The following is a 25,071-nucleotide window of genomic DNA, read 5'->3' as shown; positions in this document are numbered from 1 at the left end:
TTCTATCATTGATGCTTTATTTGACTTGTTCCCACAGATGGATAGAACTGGCGTTTTGCTTAATTAAAGTGCATTCAGCTCTGAGATGATGTGTTACTCTGAGTGATCGCTTGGCCGACTGTCAGATCATGTGGGTTCGATGAGAGAAATAATGCCAGGGAAGTGATGCAGTTACCTGGCAGAGGGTTAACACACATGAACACTATTGTTCCCATAGTTGCCTTAAAATTCCAATCATATCTTACAAAACACAACTGAAGCTAAATCATGCTCAGAGTGTATCAACTCCAAGATGGTCATTTTTGAATACCATTTTTGCTGGTTTCTGACAAAATGTGTAACTAAATCAGGTACTTATTTCAAAGTTAAAGCATAGACACATTTGCAGAAATTGTTTATACTGTTTTAAGATATCTATTTTACATCATGTTACTGATCAGAACATTTCATGTTCAACATCATAGAAATGGTTAAAAAGATAAATACTTCAGGAAATACACAACTCTACCACCAAACTATTTCCTGGACTGGCCTTGTCCACCATCTCTGAACATTTTAAAAATCCCATTGCGATGTATTAGGGATGGATCAAATATCTGCGATTGTCTGCTACGAACACACCTAGGAAAAAAGTCTGAATTGTTTTGAATACTTAATTTTTGTTGCAGATTAGGCATGTGAAGTGTAGCTGTCTCCAAAAGGGAAGTGATGTATGTGTTATTTTGCATATATAGCGAGGAAGTTAGATCCAATCACAAGCCATCACTTGAGATGTGATGTGTAGACTGGGGAATTGAGTTGATGTCACTTTTCAACTTGCAGTGTTATTTATCATGAGTGTGGACCTTGAGTGGGATCTCCGATCTAAGTAATAATGTTATTTTCCAGACCATGGCAACAAAGGACACTTTACATAAAGGAAAAAAGTAAGAGGAAAAGAAGAGTAAGATGTCAAAGCTTTAATGTTAAGTCAAAGATTTAACGGGTCTAATATCTACAATCATGTGATATGATTATCTAACAGTGATGTGTGTTGCATTATGTGTTTGTCGCATGAAGTGTAGACATGTAATGAGCTTCTCTCCCTCCCCCCTCACTCCCCCACCCCCCTTGAGAGAAAACATATTTCCATTTTAAGGCCTTAAATATGATCAAAGGATCGGCTTAATATAATCAGTTAAAAACCCATTTATTACTGTCTCCCCCTCCTCCTCCCTCCCTCTGTCTTCTCACCCCCTCCTGCCTTTTCATTCACCCTTCATCCTTTCCTCACCCTTTTCTGTGTCTTTTATTCTCTCCATTCTCCTCATCTGTCCATCCCTTCCTCTCTCCCCTCTCGTTCCCCCACTACCTCTCCATTTCATCAGCTCGTGTGTGTGTTTGGTGTGTGTGTGTGTGTGCCCTCAGCTCTATCTAGCCTGAAACAGGTGTGCTATATAATAGTAAATTAATTAGACGGAGAAGATGCGCCTTGTTCACCGCAAAGCCCCTTGTGGCCTGCCATGGTCACACACACACACACACACACACACACACACACACACACACACACACACACACACACACACACACACACACACACACACACACACACACACACACACACACAACACACACACAACACACACACACACACACACACACACCGGGAAAAAAGCCATCTGGGCAAGGCAGGATCCCATGGGAGGGTGTGTAAATGTTTGTGTGTGTGTGTGTGTGAGATTTTGAGTGATTGGCCGTGAAGTTGACTGCAGTGATGGTTTTACATGACAATTAACCCTATTAGCCCCATGCCCCTTAAAGTGTGTGTGCGTGTGTGTGTGTGTGTGTGTGTGTGTGTGTGTGTGTGTGTGTGTGTGTGTGTGTGTGTGTGTGTGTGTTGGCCTGGTAGTAGAAGTAACCTTGTGGAGCTAGACTGCACACTTTTCACTTTTAGTTACTAGTCCTGAAACAATAATAATACAGCTGTAGAGACTGTTTGAATGATAATCATGAACACATATTTAACAAAGCCCGATTCAGAAAAGTATGTAGCTTGATCCGTTATGGAGGATAGCATGTTTTATCAACCAGGTGTCAGGGGCCATTTAGACAAACTTGCAACATTCAAGCTTTGTCTGATTGTTCACTCTGTTAATTTTGTGTTTCACTTAGAAGCTACCCGCTCATAAATCCCAAGCTCCAATCAAGAAAATTAGACTACAATTAAGTCAAAATGTATCAAAATATAAAATAAATCCTAAAGTCCTCCACTGTTTCTCTGAATGTTGAGTATATCTCTTAACATGCATAAACGTTCCATTTGCTTTGCCATTACATCTGAAGATATGTTACTAGCTTCCAGAAAGCAATCGCTTGACAGTAATACTGTAACTGCTGTGAAGGAACTCGTGTAGCCACATTTCAACCTGGATGGACTTACTAAATGATAAATGACCCGTTGTGATTGTCCAATCAGGTGCAAGAAGGTTTCATGTTAATATGTGAGTAAAGGAAAGAACTGCCAATCATCCGTTAATAGCTTACTCAAAATCCTGACTCTCAGGTTAATTCATCCAAACACAATGAAAGAGGAGAAAAGGAGATTGTGGGGGGCTTTGTCGATGTAAAAGGTTTAACCAACTCAAAAATCAGCCCAGGTCATTTGTACTGACTGTTTGACACACACAAACACAGACACACTCAAACACAAAACATTTGTGGATGCATGCTGAACGTCCCTGCACTGCTCTGACAGCTCGGCCTGGAATCAACAGAGACAGACAGACAGAGATGTGAGAGACAAAGCAGAGAAGTGACAGTTGAGTGTTTGATTGACAGGACCGTCTTTTGACTTTAGGTGTAATTACTAAAGGGGGGGTTGGGGATGAGGGGATACTGAAATACAATGGAGACTTGAGGGAGGAGGAGGAGGAATCTAAGGGTGTAACCAAAATTAGATTTAAAGGGCGATGCCAAGTTGCCAAGGATGCCAAGGGTTCGAGAATGGCAGAGCCAGTATTTAGTATATTGGAATTTGACAAAAAATTATGTAAAAGACCAGAATCAATCAATGTTTATTTATATAGCCCAATATCACAAATGTTACATTTGTCTCAGTGGACTTCACAGTTTGTACAGAATATCAGTATGACAATACGACACCCTCTGTCCTTAGACCCTCACATCGTACAAGGAAACACTTCCGGAGAAAAGCCACAGTTTAAAGGGGAACATGGGAGAAACCTCAGGGAGAGCAACAGAGGAGGGATCTAGAATAAAAACGAATAACTTAATGTGTTAGCTTCAAATTGCACGTTGATTCCCCTTTATAGATTCAACACAACCCAAATGTATTATAAGAAAAAAAAACATGTTTGATTGGAATTGTACCAGTTCAATTTGTATTCGATAACAGAAGGCCTATATAAGCAGAGAGCAATAATAAAGTCTTATTGGTAATAGATGCACCTCTGGAGGTTGAACCTACTCAGAAAATGTAGTTCTTTAAAGCCAAGCAAATTTCCTTAACCCTTTTCCTGTAAAATAAATACATCTCTCTCCTTTGTTTCCTGTAAGAAGCTACAAGACACCGATTCACTTCATAGTCCACCATATAATGGGTTAACAACGTGTTGGTGCTGTTTGTGGATAGAGGCATCATATCATGACACAAGGATATGTGTTACATATCCATTAAAAAGGAGCATAACAGGACTTCAATCGTGTTTGTCATTTTCTTTTTTGCCCTCTGACACCTTTTTTCATAGAATGTTTATATAAACCGTATAATGAATGATTTTGAATGCAACTCTTTTGTAGAGCAAATGTCAAAGTATTCAAGACATGAGTCACACTATAACAGCTACAAAGTCTATATATAAATATACTAAATGATTAGAGTGCTTGTTAAAGTCTTGATCAGGCCAAAAGTCTGAATTTAAAATCTATGTCTGACCTCAGTGTTACTCCACGTCATTATTACTGACTGTTTGGTACATACTCACAATGATAATACAAAGGCAACATATCCATATAAGAATATGGACATTGGAAATACGTTTAAAAAAGGTACAACGCTTTGGCCTACCGGTATGTTGGGAAGTATGAGTTGAATTGTTGGAAACATTCCTTTAAAGTTTGAGCATCGTGAGCCGAAAGGTCAAAAGGTCAACCTGAGTGAGATCGTTTCATAGAGATGTGAGATTATCAGTCAGGTCTAATATTGCCACTGTTACCACACAAACACAATGCAACAGCTAGCAGCTTGCTAAAGGGATTAGCTGTGCATTTCACTTTTCTTCAAACACACACACACACACACACACACACACACACACACACCACACACACACCACACACACACACACACACACACACACACACACACACACACACACACACACACACACACACACACACACCCACACACACACACACACACACACACACCACACACCCACACACACACACACACACACACACACACACACAACACACACACAGATCCCTGGCCGGGTCTCAGAGCTTCATCCATGTGTCACACAGATTTAGAGATTAATCAAACAGAAAAGCAACAGAGGGAGAGAGGGAGAAGAAAGGAGGGAGGGAGCGGTGCCAAGTGCGAGGCCCCGGGCCAGGCAGTTTGAGGGGCCCCGGGAGAGGACCCCGACATCGGCTCTCTGGGGCCCTCCAGGAGCCTGCTGGATCACACACTTGACAAATATTGGGATTGGAGCTCCAGCAAGGCAAAGGCAGAGGTGTGTGTGTGTGTGTGTGTGTGTGTGTGTGGTGTGTGTGTGTGTGTGTGTGTGTGTGTGTGTGTGTGTGTGTGTGTGTGTGTGTGTGTGTGTGTGTGTGTGTGTGTGTGTGTGTAAACCCCTGAAGCAGATGGTCGGGGATGTTCGTTTAAGACAGACGATTGATTTTAGGAAACAGATATCCAGCCTCGTTAAGCAGAAAGCACCTCTGGGACCTGGTGACGGAGGAGGGGAGGGAGGGAGGGAGGGGGGAGGGGGGAGACAGAGTGTGCTTGTCTAACCTCTGCCATTGCCAACTGTAGAGAGATGGAGCGAGGGAGAAAACGAGGAAAGAATAAGCGCATGAGAGAGGAGAGGAAAACTGCACCTATTGAACTTCATTACTGCAATGGGAGAGAGAGGGAGGAGGAAAGAGGAGCAGGGGGAGAAGAGGGGATGATAATGGGGTTAATGCCGGCAGACAAGCAGCAGCGGTGTTGAGGTTAATAACACGCACACTCAGTCCCTCTGGGGAGGGAAGTAGGTGGGAAGCCTGTATTTGATCTGCGGGTAATACATTAAATGTGTAAGAGCACACACTCATGTACTGTGTGTGTGTGTGTGTGTGTGTGTTGTGTGTGTGTGGTGTGTGTGTGTGTGTGTGTGTGTGTGTGTGTGTGGTGTGTGTGTGTGTGTGTGTGTGGTGTGTGTGTGTGTGTGTGTGTGTGTGTGTGTGTGTGTGTGTGTGTGTGTGTGTGTGTGTGTGTGTGTGTGTGTGTCTGTGTTTACAGGCCAGGTTTGAGGTTGGGTTCTTAAACCACCGGGCGGATGGAAATCAGAAATCTTAATACACTTCACCTTAATGTAGTTCAGGCTAATCCAATCATCTAACATTGACATAACATAACAACATGACTCCGGTTGCCAGAAACAAAAATACCCATTTCTTATTTGAAAGGGTAAGGGAAGTTTTATTCTACATTTTTCTTTAATCCTGACAAAGGCCTAAAGAAACGAAAAAAACAACAATGTCATAGTTCACTTTTCAACAGTCATGAAACACAGTCATCCTGACGAGTTCATATTTGGTGCTCTATGCTTTGTTTTATTGGCAGCTATATAGCGTGTGTGGGATTAAATCAAAATAAACTACAGTACCCATGTTCTTAAAAATCAATAAACATGTCAACCAGTGCAATGGAGTCGCTCATTGGTGTTTTTGTTATTATTTTTTGAAAAGTACAGATAGATTCTACGCCAGAGGAAAGAGATACATAAGGCTGAGTAATTGTTGATTTGTTTATGAAAAATCTGACTGTTTAAAATGTTAAGATTAAAAATGAAACTGAGACAGTTTTGAGAGGTAAACAGGGAAAGGTGCAGATTGCTGAACATACATTGGGATATACAAGAGCAGACTGTGTCAATAATCAGCAAGGCCGGTTGCCAGAGGAAGAAATGAAAAGAATGAGAGGTGAAAGAGAAGGGCACTTCAGACATTCTCAGGCCTATGGACTGTAAGGATGGATGGATTGAAAAATAAGACAAATGCAGAAACAAAACTGAATGCAGAAAATATGACAGACAGATGGAGGTGAGAGCACTTGTTGTGCAAGGCCTGATGATGAAGACAATAGACAAGATTATTGTTTACTGTGTGTTGCATTGAAATTGTATTTTTTGGAGAGGCAACATAACACCTCAAGAGGGTATACAAATGTAAAGGTTACAATCTGCATTCAAAGTCACAAGTAGGTATAATGAGCATGGCTTTGAATATTGATTGTAGCACATCAATTGTGTTGGTATGGTTAAAGTGTGGTGAGTTCAATGTGCTTCTGTTATTGTGGAAGAGTATGGAGATTTCAGGCACTTTTGAAAACAATTACGTTTTATTATACATACAAACAATATCCAACAGTTTGTTTACTTTATGTGAAAACTATACATTGTAAAATGATACACTGGCTTGATGGTAAAATATGAAATCTTTGTTGAGGTGTTGACAATGAAATGACCTTTGGAAGTCCTCAAAGGGCAGGACAAGTTGCACATGTAATGGACCCTTGAACTTCATAATGTAGCATTTAGAGAAACATCGATCTAAAAAACTGCAACATTCCAGTTTACTAATCATGTAAAAGTGGTAGTTATTTGTTTGTATGTTGTTTGTTTTATGATTATAGTATTGTTTCAATTTGTGTTTCAGAGTACCAGCACTGATATTCCTCAATATGGTTCCTCGAACTACATTAGAAAAAAGAGTCACAAGAATGTAATGCTGTGCTGAAGAGGGCAAGAAAGTGATTCAGATAGATGTTCTTTATCTCCACGGTGAGAATACTACTACATGTATATTCATTGCTGTATTCATGCCCAGCACCCGCGGCCGTGCCTTAACCTTTAGGCAGCACGGCGATGTTAGCAGGATAGCACGACACTGTTCTCCTCTAAAGGTCTCCCTGCTCTCTCTGATGTTACACAGTATTACAGATTTTCCTCTCTGTACTAATCAGGAATGTGACATTGCTGTGGAGGTGTGAAGCAAAGAAGATGTTTTTCTCTCTCTGTTCACGCAAAGACCTGTTATTGTAAAATCAAGCGTCTCTCCCTCCTTACATCTCTTTAATTGGCTAAAATAATAGCCTTTCATCAATACTGCCTTAAAAATGCTTGGCAGTGCCGCTTTCTCTCTCTTGCGGCCTCTATTTTTCCTCACCTCCCCCTTTTGCTCTCCTTTATTCAATCAAATCATGGTCAGTGCGGATCTCCACTGAGGCCACACTGCAGCCAGGTCTTTGTGTTTCAGCTTTAGGAAATTAAGGCTGGAGACTCTGCCACAGAGAGGCAGAGAGGGGAGGTCTCATTAGTCCACCCATCACAAAGAGGAAGATGATCAGTTTGCACACAACAGTTAGAGATTTAAATGACATTAAAAGGAGCGGCTGTCATTTTGATATGATGCCTCTATCTGAGGGAAAAGGACAAAATCCAGCACGGAGCTTTTTCACCTTTTCAGAAGTACAGTGCTGCGATGTGATACTAACATCACAGAGGGAAATGACAGCCGTAGAAAAGTGTTGTCATAACGTAGAAGGAAAAAGGGCTCCAGTATTATAGTCTTTCTTCACTACAGCATCAGTGTGGTGCTTTAAATGATGTTCAAAATAGCAGAATTATAATTATCATCGTAATTTGTTATCAAATGTTTTCTCGTGATTAAGAATAAATATCCTTAAATGATCTTTATTTTCCCACAATATATTTATATTATATAAATGCAACATTTTGGATCAAAATAGATGTTTTTATACTTCCTGTCTCGCAGATAGCCTTTAGAGATAAACAAAAACTTGAGTGTTTTTGTTTATAATAAGAGAGAAAAATAGATGTTTCTGTGCGTTTGTTTTCTATCTGTATGTTCTCTTGCATTCTCTATTTATGCACCAAACACACATTCACATCCCCACATTCAGCCGCACTGAAAGGCAACACGGCGCTGCTTGCCATCCACATGTCATTTCTAATGAATACATTTTTCTCTCTCTCTGTGGGTCTCTGCCTGTTTTAGGCCACAATCATTTGTCATTTCAGGAGCCCTTTTCATACATTTGCTGTCGAGAAACGCTCCATTATCCGAGCTGAATATCTTTTCTCCTGTCCGGAGTGTCTGCACCAAACAGACCAGCAGGGGATTCACACACACAAACACACCACAGACAGACATATCTGCGGGTGAAAGCGACAGATTTAAGGATGGCTGCTCGGAAGCCAAACTGACAGGCTGACACTGTTATCACGTCGGCCAAATAATATTTGTTTTATGCGAGGGGCGACGTGCTCATGTTGATTTATTGCGGGAGCCAATACAAACCTGTGTTAATTCCCTATAAAACTGTGCATTGTGGGACAAATGAGGGTGGCATAATGGAGTGTGATTAATCACATTACAGAGACATGGTGTGGTGACACACACGCAGGTTATAATCCTGAGTCATAGCTGTCAACAGTATAGTGGAGCACAGGACTGACTGGCCTCTAACAGGCCACTAAACAATAAGATGATACTCGCATGAGCAGAACATTAGACATGGTGTGGAGTCATATGTTGTGTTTCTTATCCAACTAATTAACCAATTTTATTTATGAAAAATCTGGATTCGTATTACGTGAAATTCTCATAAAGGGTTTTGTAAAAGTGTCATTTATTTTAATTCATAAGAGAAGCCTTTTAAATGTAAGAGAAAAAGCATAATGTAATTATATTTAGATATTCTTTGTACAAACAGAGTTAGCTGTTTTCTGTCCCCATAAATTACAATCTAATTCAAATCTATATCAGTGCAGCTATAATTAGTATCTAAACGTTTTTTGTTTTACAATTATATGAACTAATTGTAATATTTTGGCTTCATTCATTCAGAAGTAAAACCAGGAACATGTATAGTGGTTTAAAATGTAAAAGCCTGATCTATCATTTGCAAACCACAACGGAGCTTGGCTCTGGCTCTGGAGCGGCGTGTCACACAGCAGAGCAGAGAGGAGCGGAGGACTGAAGTCTAGTGCTGTGATGCCATCTATTGGAGCCGTGGCTGCTTCTGAGCAGGACGAGACAGGAGAGGGGAGCCTCTTCACAGCTAAAACACACACTGAGAGATGCAGAAAGGGAATCATGAAGGTATAATGGGTACATTTAAGCTGAGCAAAGTAAGTGAGTAAATTAAATTCATGGCATATTTTTGAGAGATTTCTAAAATGTGGATGTGATGGCGATTTCATTTATTTATTTTCCTTATTCTTTGAAAATAAATGGTTGCATGCGTGAATGAGTATTGCCAATACATTATTTTGTATTGGATTTATATCTTTGTGAAAATATGATTTTCTCTTTTATATTTTAATGAAAGCAAATAAAAAATAAAAAGTTTTGTAAAGCCGTCATCAGGATTCTGGAGTAGAAACGATTTAAGCAAACAATAAATGTAAACGGCCCATCTACAGCTGCTGACTAGGGGGATTAAGAAGTCCTGCCCTCTGATACACGAAGGTGAAATTCTTGTACAGATTTAAAATAAAATAACTGCGGTCCTTAAACTTTTACACCTCAAGATATTCCAGACGTCTTTTCCCTTCAATGTAAGGCACCTCTACCTGTAGTGCTAATAGTATTAGTTGAGCCAAATATATATTTGTTCTAGGCCCAAACCAACCAAATTGAGTAGTTAGAGAAAGGCTGGACTGCGTTAGACCTACAGTACAGGCCTGTAACTCATTCATGAACATAACATTGAGTGATTAAAGTTAACAGTTGTTTTGTAATGTGCTGTGAAAGAACGCCATGCCTTGTACTGTCTGATATGAATAGGACTGGTGATGACACAGAAAGAAAGAAAAAAGGATAAATCATTTTGTCTAAATGTTCTCTGAATTACAATCAAGTGCTAACGCTGGTCTGGGACTTCAGTATCAAAGCCTGTCTTTTTTAAAGCAACGTGTAACGCTGTAATGCCGCATATGATCTATACTGATTTGTATGTATGCGTACAGTATGTCGCAGTTCCAAAACCATTTCTGAAAATGGACTCAATTTGTTGCTTTTTTCTCGTCTGCGGGCTGTTTTTTGGAAGTGCGGTTACAGATACCTCGGCGCACAGGATTCTGTCTTCGGCTATAAGACCTCTCTGTTGTACGAGTGTGATTAAGTTCCTCTGTGTGCCCGAGATAATAGAAACGATCCTCTTGTTCCCTCTCTCTCGCTGTGCTATCTTTCCTCTACGGTGTCTCCCTCTCCCTCCCTCGCCTCTTTATTCCCTTTGGTTTGACTGCAGGGGGCACTGACAGCACACACCACACACACACACCAAATGTGCGCAACAAACAAACACTCGCACAACAACGAAAACACAGCAAACTACAGATGCTGGAAGTATCAGAAAAGCAGGCACAGGAACACTGTGAAGAAGAGGGGAATGGTAACAGATCACTTGTTTGCTTCCCATCTGCATGTTTCATCCAGACTGCTCCGTGACTTTTCAAGCATACCACGGAGATACCACAGGAAATGTGCAGTTGACACTGAGAATAAAAGCTTTGGTATTAAACACAACAGCGCACTTTACCAGAATCCAGATCTAAGACGCTTTAGGAAGAAAGATGAAGAGCAACGCGCTTCTCACAAGGACAAGAAAGGGATAGCGGGAAGACGATCAATTAAGACTTGCCAAAGGTTTGATGTAAAGACGCGGCTGATTTGTCTTTACACAAATGAACAGTAACCCTGCAAAGCTGCACAGACCTGATCTTAGTTTGTCTGTGGATTGGATTTGTTTCTCAAAATGAGCTGCTAATAAATGTTTTCACCCTGATGATCATCAATGTCAGACATTTCCTTAACTGATGCATTTGAATAAAGTCCATATGATATTTCACATGTGAGGCTCGGTGTCAGTAAGGACGTTTGTTTGTGGATATTGAGTTCAGACAGGAACTTGAACAGCCCTATAACACGAAAGATAACAAATCCCCTTTATTTGAAGTGCGAGTCTTTGAAATGATTACTTATAGATGTTCTAGAATATACAATTATGCGTCGTGAATAAATGGAAAAATCAGCTTGTGAATCAAATAAAAAAGTAACTTATCTGTGTCGTGCAACTCTGAATGAAAAGCATCTCCATTCTGCCTCACAGAAGACATCAACCTGGCTAAGGATACAAGCTACGTTTGTACAGGCCTTCTTTTAAAGCTCACCAAGTTGACAGTATCAACAAGTGCATTAACAAATAAACAATGTGGACGTTGACATGTTTAAAGAGACAGAAGAATGTCTTGCCTTTCTGATCAATGGCTGTACCGTTGAAAACATTTCTCCTAAGTAGGAGAACCATTTGATTTGTTTCTGCAGGTGGTGATGTCCATGTTTACCCAGATGTAGCTGCCTTGTGTTCAGCACCACGGACAGAGCCACCACATTGTTGGAACATGTTCTGTTTAGTGCAACCACCTGCCGTGTCTTGTTATGAGGAAAGACGTGAAGCACGCATGTAGGTATGAATGTTATTATACATCTTTTATGTGGTGTGATGTCATTTAAAAGTCATGGTAGCGTGGTAACAGGGATTTATGTACTTTTCACAACAAGCACTAGAGTAGGTCATATACAAGTTAAAGTAATTATTAAAGGGTGGAGAAACAAATGATTTAACACAGGCCACGAAGAGTCAGTGAACCAATATTTATATTATTGGAATAATTCTGCCTTCACAGTCCCTATATACCAAACAAACTGCACAACTATTGGCGAATGTCAACAAAGCACCAAAGATTAAATGCAATTTGGACGAATTTTGGTGGAATCTATATAGTTAGAGTTTATTTTCCAGTTCTTCTTGGCCAAAGATATTTTGATTTACCTTTAAAACGGCAGTGCAAAACTCTACGAGTAGTTTCAAATGAATTTTGAGTTTTCTTGTTCTGAACTAGAGGTTATAAACTTCCCAAATGGGCTACAACCAGCACTCGTTTTCACTGAGGAGCAACTGAAGAGAAGTTAGCAGTATTTCTATTCATGCATCTGTTCCAATGTCTTCATGTGTGTACATGTGTTATTTCTTCACAGCACTTACCTGTGGTATCACAGCTCAAGGCCAAACACTGAATAGCACACATGAGGCTTGATTGTCGAGCACCACTGCTAGCCAATAGCAACAGAACTCCACTGGCCTCGTCTGCAAGGTCGCTGTACTCCCCGAGGCCCCTTCAAACACTTTCCAAACCCCAAAGAGTGTGCCTTATTATCTGCCTGCTAAACTTGCCACCTCACGTTTGGAAATTATACAAAAGGGAAATGTAGATTTAAATATATATGATATATATAGTGGGGTTTGATGGATTTATCACATTTGATGAACTGCCCATATTTTGCATGAGCAGTCATGTATTTCTGTCAACAAACAAATAGTGATTTGAGCTGTTTCTGTGTGGATTTCATTTTCTATGTAAAAGTGGAAAATTATGAAAATAGTGGTTCGTTAACACAGTAATACTTGACATTTTTTCACTCTATCACCCTTTAATAAATGGCCATTATTAGCGAGGTGACATTGAGGTTACGATAAGCCAGCAACAATGCCAATCAATCCACTAAGACAACTTTAAGGTTATGTTAAGGTTTCATATGTACGTTCTTTCTATCTGCAAGGTAACAAAGAATACGCAAGTGTATCCTTTTGTTCAATCATTCAATCTGATCTACAGTAATAATAAAACAATGTATTTGTCCAGTGGAACATTTCAATAGATATACAAGAACCATTACCCCATCTATCTTCTGGCAGAAGGACATAAAGAGACCAGAGCAGCTGCAACATGAGTAGAGCATATAGTGAAAAGATTCCTGAAACAACCGTCCTTTTTTTCTCATTGTGGGCCTCATTCAATCTTGCAGTTGTCCAACCCTGGGTGCCGAGCCAGTGTTTGAGACCCACTTACGTACTGTGTGAGGGTGACGGCCGGGGACTGCGAGGCCACTGGGTCTATCTGATAATTGACTGTCAAATAAAGGGCTGTTCCTCTCTGGAGTCCTCTCCGACACCCACATCAATCTGTCTTCACTTAGAGAAGGCCTAGCACAGCCCCCCCCCCCTTACCTCCCTCCACCGTGCCATTCATCCATACACCACTTCATCCCTTGTCACCCCCCCACCCCCACCTCCCCTCTTTCCTCTATACCCAATTATCCATCCATCTTTCTATCTATCTATTGGCCCTGACCATTTATCCCTCAGCCTCTCTCCCTCCTTCGCTCTATCCCATCAACACCACTTCTCTTGACGTGCTAACAGCTGTTTGACAGTAATGGCTCCAAAAGCAGAGCGGGGTGCCAGACGATGTGTTTGCGCGCGCAGCTGTGTGTCTTTGGAGTGTGCGCGGATAAGATAGCCGAGAGGCCTTGAAGCCTCAAGAGGCTTGCCAACACTGCCAACGACAACTGATGGCTCACACTCTCGGACACCTGTATACTCACACATGGTTCGATCAATATCAGGTGAATGTCGACTACAACTCACAGCCGGCATGTCATTGAAAATGATAAGTAGAAATGATGGCAAATGTACTCTCATATATAAAAGGCAAAGAATAACAATGTGTTGCTTTCAACAACTTTTTTCTGAACTGATATTGTAATTGCCCTTACAGGGAGGACTGACAAACTTGTATGCGCGCGTGTGTGTGTGTGTGTGTGCGTGTGCGTGTGTGTGTGTCCATGTAGGAGCAGTTTTTGGTCAGTAGAGGACTGTTTTGTACTGTCATATTTATCAGCTATGAATAAACCACACCAAGCTAACAGCAATATCAGAAACAATTCATTAAAGCGTTGAAAAAAAGACATCACAAACCATCTTAGACATTTAACTGTGTTTACAGCACTTGATGTATTCAAGAGTGTGTGTGTCTGCATCATTGCATGTGTTGTGTGTGTGAGCATGTTTACCCCCAGTCATTTGTCCCTCCCCTCCACAGGCTGTGTATTGTGATGCTGTCAGCTTGCTGTTTGATGGATGGCAGACGATTACATGAAGCCTCATCCTCAGGCTCATCATCTGCACCATTAGTTATAGATCCACACTTGCAGACACACACACACAAACACACTCACTCACACTTCTGCTACCTATCCAGCCAACCTCTTTAAGGCAGCACAAACACAAAGACACACAGTGATACATTTCTTTCACTTACATTTATGTTTTTTCATTTGCCTTCTTTGTGTCAGTGACGCTCCAGTTTTAAAACTTAGTTCATCTCCAACACCTTTATTTTGTCTCTAGTATCAACCCCCGTTCCTTAAATCTTCAATCCTTTTATTTCTACATTATGGAAATATTTGAGATTCTTAAAGATAGCCCAAAAGCTACATCAAGGTAAATAGAGAATCCAAAAAAGCCCCCCAAAAAAGAAGAAGATATCACATAGAGAGTAAGGCTTCTTTCCTCTCCTGCCGTCCCCTTCCTCTGTTGTCCATCCACTTCACCTCACTCTCAGATTAAATGCGTGGCATTTAAGGGTAAACTACTGTCCACATCGTTGTAAGAGTTTCGAGTACTACAGTTCCCAGAATGTGGTTTCAAAAGCAAATGATAGTCAAACTAAATATAACTATAACTAGAGAATATGAGTTATCAATATGAGAAAAGACTAATAGGAAGAGAGCATTTCCTATGATTAGGAACAAAAACATCTTATCGTCCGTTTATATCATCGTAAATGACATACAATGTTGATGACAGATGTCCTTAAAGGTGGGGTAGGTAAGTTTGAGAAACCGGCTCGAGAAACACTTGTATCCATGGAATGCTCTTAACATCCCGATAGCAATGAATATCTTAAGTGCTTTGACAAAAAACCCATAAAAAAATGTCATCAGTGGAAGCCGTAGTACTGTACAAAGCACGACCAATCATTTCAGCCGGCCCGGCTAAAGTAACTGGATGGCCTAACTGCCTGTCAGCCTTCCATCTGTGCACACACTTATCTCGTGCCCTCATTGGTCATGTGCGCATTCGTGTGTGTTGGAGGAGGGGCTCTGTAAGGAAGTGGCAGATGTTTTCTCCGGTCGTGTATTTTCAAATTCTAGCGCACTCGAGCCGGTTTCTCAAACGTACCTACCCCACCTTTAAGGGACACGTTTTTAAGCTATACAAGAGTACATTTTCAACTGCTTTGATGTTCACTTTCTTTTTTTCATGAAAAGTCACAAAGATACTGACATAACATACAAAAAGAGGTTGTATTGTCATCTTGGTTACAATTATTTAAAATAGCGATGTTAGTAAAGCCAGAATGTTCCCACTCCCTTTGAAGCTACACTGTGCGTTTAACAGTAAATGAAGAGAAACAGCTACATCAAGTATTGACATTACAAGTTTGTACCTTTCATTGTCAATATGGACAAGTGGCCAAGAGTAAAGCTCACATTGCAAAAAGAGTCAACCTAATAAGCAACAAAGATTGAGAACTGCCTACAACTTTTATTTAAAAGTACACATTTATAATGTACGCCTCACAAATGATGTATTTGTATGAGCTCTCTTTCCAGTCAAGATGTGGCTGATAATGTGAATGCAGTGTGAAGGTAGTGTGAAGAGCTTTAAAACCAACTTGAATACATTTCCTTAAACTCAAAAGTCACCAAGAGTCACTGGGCTGGGTGATGATGGATTCAGAAGTGATACAATGGGAACCTTCTCAAATATAAAAGTATCTGAGCAGTATTAAGCTTTACATCTGGAATGTGGGTAATACTTTGGGCCACTTGTTGCAGTGGAAACACCTTTATTACTTTATTTAATCAATTGTTTGCAAACAGTTGCTTATTTACACATCCAGCCGTTACAGTGTGCTGCAACATGATCCTTTATTCGTGTTTCTAGCAAACAGAGTAGGGCTGCTCGATTATGGCAAAAATCATAATCTTGATTATTTGGGTCAATAATTGATATCAGGATTATTAAAAACGATTATCCATTTACTTTGAAAACATCTATTTATTGGAGAAAAAACATGTGTTGATTACCCTGAACTTTAAGTATAATTCAACTGCAAAACCAATTTAAAAAAAATGTATTTAAAAAAAAAAAAAGGTCATAATAATAAAAAGATAATCGTTTTATTTCGCTTACGTTATTTTTTGCCATTAAATGCTAGCAGGTAGTATAAACAGTAAAGATGTAGAGCTTTATAACTTAAGTAGTCCTTATTTTTTATAGATGCTATATACTGTAAATACTGTGAAAGTAAACGCAACATAAAAATGCACACAACGAGTATTCAGAAACTGTGCCTTTAAAAAGAGCCATCAGAACATCCATTAGCTTGTGATGTCACAACTATAATATTTTTAATAAAAGCAAGAAAGTGCCGCCATGGAGTCATTCCACGACAGCAATGGCAGGGCAGAGAAGCAAAAGGAGTATATAAATACCCACAAACCCCAGCAGACTGAGCTTTATCGACAGAGGGGCTTAAAGATACAGGCGATTAAAAGGAGCGTTTCAGACAGAAGGTGTATATTAAGACAGAGAGTATAAGAAAAGAAAAAAAAATGTTTTAACAATAAAGCCTAAAACCAAAAAATAGTATATATATATATATCCCCCTATACAATTATAGTATATTAAATACATCTGATGAGGTTATGCCAATGGCAAAACTACTGAAGGTTCAATTGTGTTATTAGTACACCACTGTCAAGACATACAGTATATTGCCGTTTTACAATTTAAAAACCTGGCAGGTATTAAAGTAACATAATACAACTCTCAGTCAACATTCGAGAAATATTACTATTATCCTACTTTAACTTTCACCTTTCCTCCTTATCAGCATGAGACAACTAGTGATATGTGATCCACACCTGGAGCCTGGAGCTGCCCTACAGCGTCTCACCAGGAGCTTTAACAGCTTGACTGTCCCTTGTTCCTGTCCGTCCACTAATGCAGCTCCTAACACCCTTGGCACCCCTCGCTATAACCCTCATTAGCTTATCAGGACAAGACAAAAGGGGAATATTAACAGCGCCTAGCGTGCTGGGGGCCAAGCTGTGGTGTCACATCTAGATAGCAGGTATTACTGAGCAAGTCTCCCCATCCTCGCCCACTGATACAACTCTGTAAGCCTCTCATTGCCTTATCATCTTAAGACAATACCCCTCTGATTCCTACCCTCCTACCTGAGAGTCGGCGTATTTACCGAGATATTCACTGGTCATCCATTACTCGTGGCACTCAAATACACGACCGGCAAACTTCACCTTAACCCCTCTGTATCCTCATTACCTTATCTCGGAAAGACAAGTAAGAGCAGGGGTAGCTTTAGTTAGCTTAAGGTCTGACTGATTGACTTTGCTAGCTTTTGGATTAGCTGTGTGGCTAACGCAGCTCCCACAGGCCAAGGTGAGGGCTGTCTTAATGCCGCAGCTTTGGGACAAAAAGCTGCCTAATTTCCACTTCTATCGCTTCTAGCAGGGCTTCAGGCGGCTTCCTGAGAGCCACAGTGAGCGACAGCTAAGACAAGGTAGCACAAGGTTAATCCCAGCTGTGGAGAAGTCAGGAGGTATTAGGGCATATGTAAATGAAGGGACCAGTGCACACCTGTTTAAAACGTCCATGTGGATGAAAATACATTTTTAAAGTAGGTTTGCAAGATGCAAACAGAAGCTAAATTGCAAAGTAGCTGTGCAGTACAGTGAATGTTTGAATTACATCAGGATGAATTTGTGGGAACATGGCAGTGGAGAAATGTAGCTTTGTAGAAAATCTTCCAACAGAAACAAGCCGAGCAAAAGTGACAAGGAAATTACATTTTGATGGCGCTTTGCCTCTACATTGCAGTGTAGTTTTGGTTGTAACAAAATGAAGGGTGCCGCACGTAATGCATACCTGCCAACTCTCCTATGTTCACTGTGATTCTTTCATGTGCATTTGTATTCGTTTTTTATCGGTTACATCATGTTTTGGCAACTTTCACGGAAATTGAAATGTAAGAGTGTTTACCTTTACTCACACCAAATACCTTTTTTTATACAGGTTGGCATGGCAACAAAAGAATATCTCACTTCAGGGTTCAAAAAACTGTTCCATATTTAAATCATATATTAGGTATGTTATGCTGCTGCAACAAAAACGATTTCCCAAATCTTTTCTTATCTTAACTATGATGGTCACATCAAGTATAACAGAGAGGAGAGGAAAAATAACCTTACATTTACATTATGAATAATCAAATGTATGCATTCTTATTATTATTATCATCCTAATCAGTTTCTTCCTGCATATAAACTCCATTGAGTTGAAGGCCATTCAGTTCAATGACATTCAATCAATAATTCTCTTTGCCGAGGTATTCCTTCCACAAATCCAGACAATTGTTGGTCAATAATAAGTGAGCCTGAAACATAATCAAACAGCTCCACACAGCAGCAACTTCTACAAAGTGTGCAATGTAAACGTATAACACACTGTTCATCACTTACTTCTACTGTGTACACATTTATTTACTTGACACATACAATATGTTACCAACGTGTTAAGGTAAGAGAATCAACATAGTTTGAAATTGACAGGCAGAGTATTTTCTGTTCATTAAAGGTCAAGTCAATAAAAACAATGAAAACTAAAATGTTACATTTCATGAATAATAGCAAAGTTTTGTGCGCAAGAACTCTTTGTATTTTGACTGAAGCCAATTGCTTTTCATATTGTAAACGTCTAACACACAGCCCTTCACTGCTTCCACAAACACCCCCCCCCACGTGCAGTGAGCAGGGGAATGAGAGTTCATAGGTTAAGCACAGAAGCTGTCCAAATCAGTAGGTCAGCTGGCAGACAGAGGAAATGACAGGCTTAATGACTGGCTGCTGCTGCCGCTAATGACGCCCTATGCACTGCTAGCTGTGTGGAAGAGGAGCCTGACTGACAGATGCACACACACACACACTTGCAGGTGCAGTCACACACACACACACACACACACACACACACACACACACACACACACACTTACAGATGGAATCAGCCCTCGGCCCCTCATGCTCGATGAGCTGTAATTGGTGGTGAGACCCGACCATCCAGTCCTGAGAGTCAGAGGCCCCGCTCACTTCTTTAACAGCCCATTAGCGGTTATTAGGGGTTCCTCAGGGAGTGGTACGGGTCACAACACAGCGCTAACCTAGCCATGATTAATAACCCGCAAGATTTAATAGAGAACATGCTGCTGCGGTCAAAGTAATGTGTGACACTGGAGAGGGTGAAAAGATAAGAAGCAAATATGATTTATTATTAAATATATATATGTTGATACGTCCAGTCATGTCTGACGTTAACTGGTTGTCATAGCTGCATGGCTGACTTTTTGCTTTATTGATAGGGTACGTAAAAAAGTGCCTATTTTAGAAATAATTGAATATTGGTTAGGAAAAAGACGCATGATGCAATAAACAAAAATAGCATAATTGGGACTGAAACCGTTTGATGTATTGATTCAAAAACAGAATGTCAATGCCAGAGCCGTGTGAGGGAATCTTCTTTTTTATTTATAAGTGAACATGCAAACGATTGCAATATCATACTAATGCATACTTTCATTCATACTTTGTATTAGCATATGTTGGTATCGGTTGAATTTGAACACAGAAGTGTGAGTGAAAGTGATAAGACATTTCAATTTGAAAGTGAAATGTATGAAAAGTTGACCTTTTTGAGGTTTGCATCATTCTTTAATTTTAAAAGTTTAGTTTTGAACTTAAGACTTTATGGGTAAAAAGTCAAAACTAAGCTTTAAATAGTGTGATTATTGAAATTCTACAACATGTGACTGTATGCGATTGAATGAAACAAGAAAGTGAAGAGCCTGTGTTTTCCTGTCCTCCTCCTCCTCCTCCTCCTCCCACACACAAACATGCACACACCTGGGCACGGGAGCGAGGGGTTGAACAATCAGAGCAGCGATGCATGCCGTGTGACTAAGTGACTGTAAACCTCCAGACAGACTGGGACTCAGCCTGTTAGTGTGTGGCAACACCGAGATAGCTCATTACCCATTCTGTTCCAATTGAATTTTAACCAGCGTATTTGTTCCAGTGTAAATTCTGACATTTCAATATGCCAACAGAGAAATCAGCTCATGTGGCATGCCTGTTTATTGTTCCCTGAAGAGAAAACAGGAACGTGTGAAACTTTACTGATAAAGAGTCTCAGGCCAAACAAGAGCTTCTATACCACAAGTTCTGCAGTGTTCACCAAATATATAAGACTATTAAAGATATTTCTAATATGACATGGATTACAATTTAATAATGTTTTCAATGTCATACCAGTAAAGGAAACAAAGTAAAGTAGGATTAGAAGGCCTAACATAATTTATGAATTATGCTTTTGACATGTACACCATTTGTTAGTACTTTCAAGCCATAATGTATAAAACCAGAAATATTACTAAGATCATTAATCTCATATGGCCTACTGTCGAATAAGTGGCAGAAAAGTGATGGGTGGATTCAGCTCATTCGTTTCTTTGCTTGAATTGACACTTGACAAATATAGCTCTCTCAACCAGATTTAAGTTAAAACTAAATGATAGTCTTCAGTCTGAATCACTTCACAGTGTATATCAATTGCAGGTAACCATAGTGACAGTACTAGTTAACTCTCTGGTGAAACTAATATAACAGTTGGTTAAACGACCAATAAGTAATGAAACAGTCAGGTGTCTCAATATGACATAAAAAAGGAAACGTTGTTGGAGTTGAGTCATCTTTAAAGTGAGTTGCTCAGTCAGTCTCAAAAGTGAGTATGTTTTGTTCAAATTACTGTATGATGTGGTAGCATCAAGCTGAATAATTGTTGGTATGGTTACGCAAACTTGATGTAGAAAGTGGTGAAAGTATTGATTGTTGTATTTTAAATCACATCGTTCACTCATTCTCTAATAGGGCATATTATCTATAAACGCACTGCTCCCTTCAGAACCATGTGTTGTGTACAGACAGTCAAATCATTCCTTTTGCAGAATGGAACTTCTTTGATTATTAGATAATGTAATATTGCATCTGGTTAATCTTAAAAACAAAATATTATACACAAATACATTTATTTAATCTAACTACTCTGAATATAAGACAACAACAATCAATATTTTACTGAGATGTAGACCAGTGGTTCTCAAAGTGGGGGGCGCAGAAGCATGCCAGGGAGGGCGCGAGAGACCAGGAGGAAAAATGGTTATTATAAAAATAAAAATAAATTGAAAAAGTATTGATTCGAAAATAATATGATGCAGTACAGTACTATTACGTCTGGGTCTCTGTGTTTCATTAGAGCTTGGCTTTGTGTGTGTGTGTGGAACGAGCCATTTTGTGTGCGCGAGAGAGAGCGAGAGAGAGCGCACCGGTACCGGAGATTGTTGTTGTTAGCTTCTGGTGCTAGCGAGCTACGATAACGGATATAAGGAGTTTTTTCAACAACAAAGTGGAGGAGAGTCCTCTCCTGTCAGACTGGAGACTCAGTGAGCTAAAGGACTCTCTCAGTGTTATATCAGTGGGTCTCAAACGTTTTGGTCACCATTAATGTAAACAATTATTTCCGAGGCACACGTTTATATGATCATTATAAAAAAATAAGAGAATAAATGAAAAACAGGTATGAAATACTATATGATATTAAAAATAGAATAACGTTTAAAAGGGTGATTTGTAAAATATCCATAAAGAAAAAGTAAATCTGTTTACAGTTCTGTTTCATATGGGTGTTGAGAGAGGTATCCATAGATCTCTTCATTTTGCTCTCAAAGTGCACCAGATTGATGCTTTTAACTTCAATATTTAAAAAAAATCTTCCCGGGGGAGCTTGCCCCCGGACCCCCCTATGTAAGGTCCACACACCACCTATAAAAATAGCACTTTACCCCTGCTTACACCTATATGCCGTGAGCTGATTATCTAGCCTTCATTGTAACAGTCGCGGGTACACTGTATATGCATGGGGAATGTTGCAGTAGAACATTCCACTGTAGCACCCGGTACATTAATGGGAAACCCTAAATGTTTGAGCACCCTCTATGAAACGTCAAGCTACCCCACAGCACCCCCAAAAGAAGTCTCTGGCGCCGCCACTGAGCCTAACTATTTGTGTTGGGGGGGCCCGACTTTTTTTTTCTTCTCCAAAGCCCCCCTTTGGAGAAAAAAAAAAAGTCGGGCCCCCCCGCCTGACAGAGAAAGTTTGAGAACAACTGATGTAGACACATGTTGAAAATCCACAATAAAAGTAGATTGGTAAATAAAAATAAAAACCTCTAAACATCGGTCTACTTATGTTCAGTCATATCCACATCCCAAAATGTTTTTTTGACAATGCCGAGTCCAACTTGCTCCACTGACTTCCTGTCAACTAAACTAACTGTTTGTATGATGATCCACTGTAATAATGACAAGATTGGGCAGATTAGTTGCCAAAATGAATCTCAATTTAAATTAGTTACAATCACCGGGGTAAATGATTACTGCGCTTACGGGACAAAGCCGCTGTAAACAAAATGCAGTTTGTCCTGTGCAGTGAAGCCAAAATGAGCTAGCAGCTTGAGCTCCAAAAGTCACCAAAGTTCCCCAGATATATGCCGAGTTTCCCTTCGGTCATAGCACGTATATTTGCACAAAGCTTAAGACATGAGACCTCCTGCGCATGACACAAAATGAGAGGGATGGGCCCCTTGCTGTTAGTAGGAGGGTCATGGACTGAAATTACTCTGAGCAGCATTTGAAATAAATATAATTATTTTTCTAGCTATTTCCCTGATGGTAAAAAAAGTTGTTAAATTTGTCGCAGGCTGTAGGCTCTGAGGAAAACGGTAAACATTTGTTGTCTTTGTAAAAGCAGCGCTAACAATGACATTACATGGAATCGCAAGAGAGGGAAAAGTTACGAGTAACTATCCTCCTAAAAACGTATTTGTCTCAAGGTTTGCAACTAGTGATTCTAATAAGAGACATTTTAAGATATGAATAAGAAGATCTGAAATAAGTGATAAATGGCTGATACCACACATCAAAGTACTACGTATATTCTGTTTCATCACGGCCGCATATGTCACATAGTGCTGCAATAACTTTGTTTTCATATGTTGCATCGTACTAGAGTAGAAAATATCGCCTAAAACACACACAAAAAACAAATAAGTATTGCATTTGGCTGTTTGAACAGTGGCAAATCATAATTCCCACCAACAGGTGTAACTAATAACCAAGACAAACTCAAAGACATTATTTCTCCTGTTGCACTAAAAACTCTGAAGTTAAGCTGAAGAAAACCAGACATAAAGCGACAGGTATGAATACATGTTCAGAAAGAGCAAGAAGAGGTAAAGGCTCAGCATTAAACAAATTAACACACACATGTATGAATGACAACCAAAGCGTTATATCAAATATCAATCAATATTGATCAATATCAAAGAGTCAAATATAAACCAAATTAATTTCAGGCACTTCAGACGACAAATTAGATAGTCATGATGAGTTTGCAGGAGAAAGGCAATGGCTGTCACTTAGGTCAAACTTAGTAAAGGGGTAACATAGCTAGATAGTAAGAAGAAGATAGACATAAAAGGAGGAACGAATAAAGAGAAAAACACATATCTGTAGTCATATAAATTGTCACTCACCAGTGTGCGCAGTGCCACAGGAAACATCAGGTAACCGCCCAAATGAATCTGTAGGCCAGAGACATGTAAATGCACTTTAATTACATTTCATGATGAATTATTGAATAATTTCAACTTCACGAAGAAGTGCCAAGAACATAACTCATTTTAGGTTGTCAAGCAGATAACCAATAATCACAGCTTTGATTTCAGTGAGCCGGGTAAATACATGCATTATTCAGAATATTCTGTTACTCTTTGTTTCAGTTAACAAGTTAGTTTGAGATTGCAGGAATGTATTCCAAGGTTTCGAACCGGGGAAATTCCCGTGCAGCCTGCTCAGGTGTCACTCAGGTAATAATCCAGCAGATCCATGCAGGTAGAGGCTGAGTGTCCTTCAGCAGTCAGTCGCTCTAATCCCAGAGGAGGAAAACAGTCTGCCTCCTCTTCCCCCTCATGCTCCCTCAGTACATTGATCCATGTGGGACGTGTCATCTCCTCCTTGGCATCTTCGTCTCATGGCTGGACGCACCTGCAACAGGACGACAGGTAAGAGGAGGCTCAGTGTCGCTAAAGCCATTCTTTCACCCTTCTCTCCTCAGCATCGACAACGCCGTCTGATCCTCAGAGTGTCTCTGCTGAGAGAAGCCGGGCACAGCCGTCCTGTTTTGCCGCTCTTTGCCAAACACACAAACACACACATACACAGAGGAGAGTGTTGTGTTTTGTTTTTTTCAGCAGCAGAGCTAACCCTGAGCCGGGGCCCGGTCTGCCTTTGAGATGCTCTCTAGCCCACAAACACAAGACGGCTTTCATTATCTTGCCCGTCGCAGCGCAAGGCCTAGCTTCTAAAAGCTACTGATTTCTTTCTTCCCTTAGCCCCCTGCACAAAGGGAGGGCATTTTGTAAATTACTTGCTCGTTTCAGACCAACAAAAGGTACTTTCATTGAACCCTCCTCCCCCCACTGCTCTCCCTCTATCCTCCCGCCATTTGATTTTGCTCAAATTTGATTACAAGGCTTGCAAAAGGAGGGGAATAAAAGAGAAGAGGAAATAAGAAAGCCCCACAGATGGCGTGTTCATTCAGTGCTGTGAATGGCTTTATATGGGCTGCCTTTATACATGTGGCAATCCAAAGAAGCTTCAGCCTCTACGCTAAAA

General features: G+C 40.2%; 1 long non-coding RNA gene across 2 annotated transcripts in view; it reads right to left on the bottom strand.

Annotated features, from left to right (window-relative positions):
* Nucleotides 1-24,433, bottom strand: part of LOC117542314 — a 154,070-nt gene extending 129,637 nt beyond the window's left edge. For both annotated transcript variants that reach the window (XR_004568411.1, XR_004568410.1), the window contains exons 1-2: nucleotides 24,165-24,433; nucleotides 23,931-23,978 (exon numbers count right to left, since the gene is read on the bottom strand). This is a non-coding gene — a long non-coding RNA (uncharacterized LOC117542314). The remainder of the gene's footprint in view (nucleotides 1-23,930; nucleotides 23,979-24,164) is intronic.
* Nucleotides 24,434-25,071: the final 638 nt, after the last annotated feature.

Source organism: Gymnodraco acuticeps, unplaced genomic scaffold (genome assembly GCF_902827175.1).
Source record: "Gymnodraco acuticeps unplaced genomic scaffold, fGymAcu1.1, whole genome shotgun sequence".
In the NCBI taxonomy this organism is placed as follows: domain Eukaryota; kingdom Metazoa; phylum Chordata; class Actinopteri; order Perciformes; family Bathydraconidae; genus Gymnodraco; species Gymnodraco acuticeps.
Note: the sequence above shows the minus strand (reverse complement) of the source record. Positions and strands in the feature narration are given on the sequence as shown.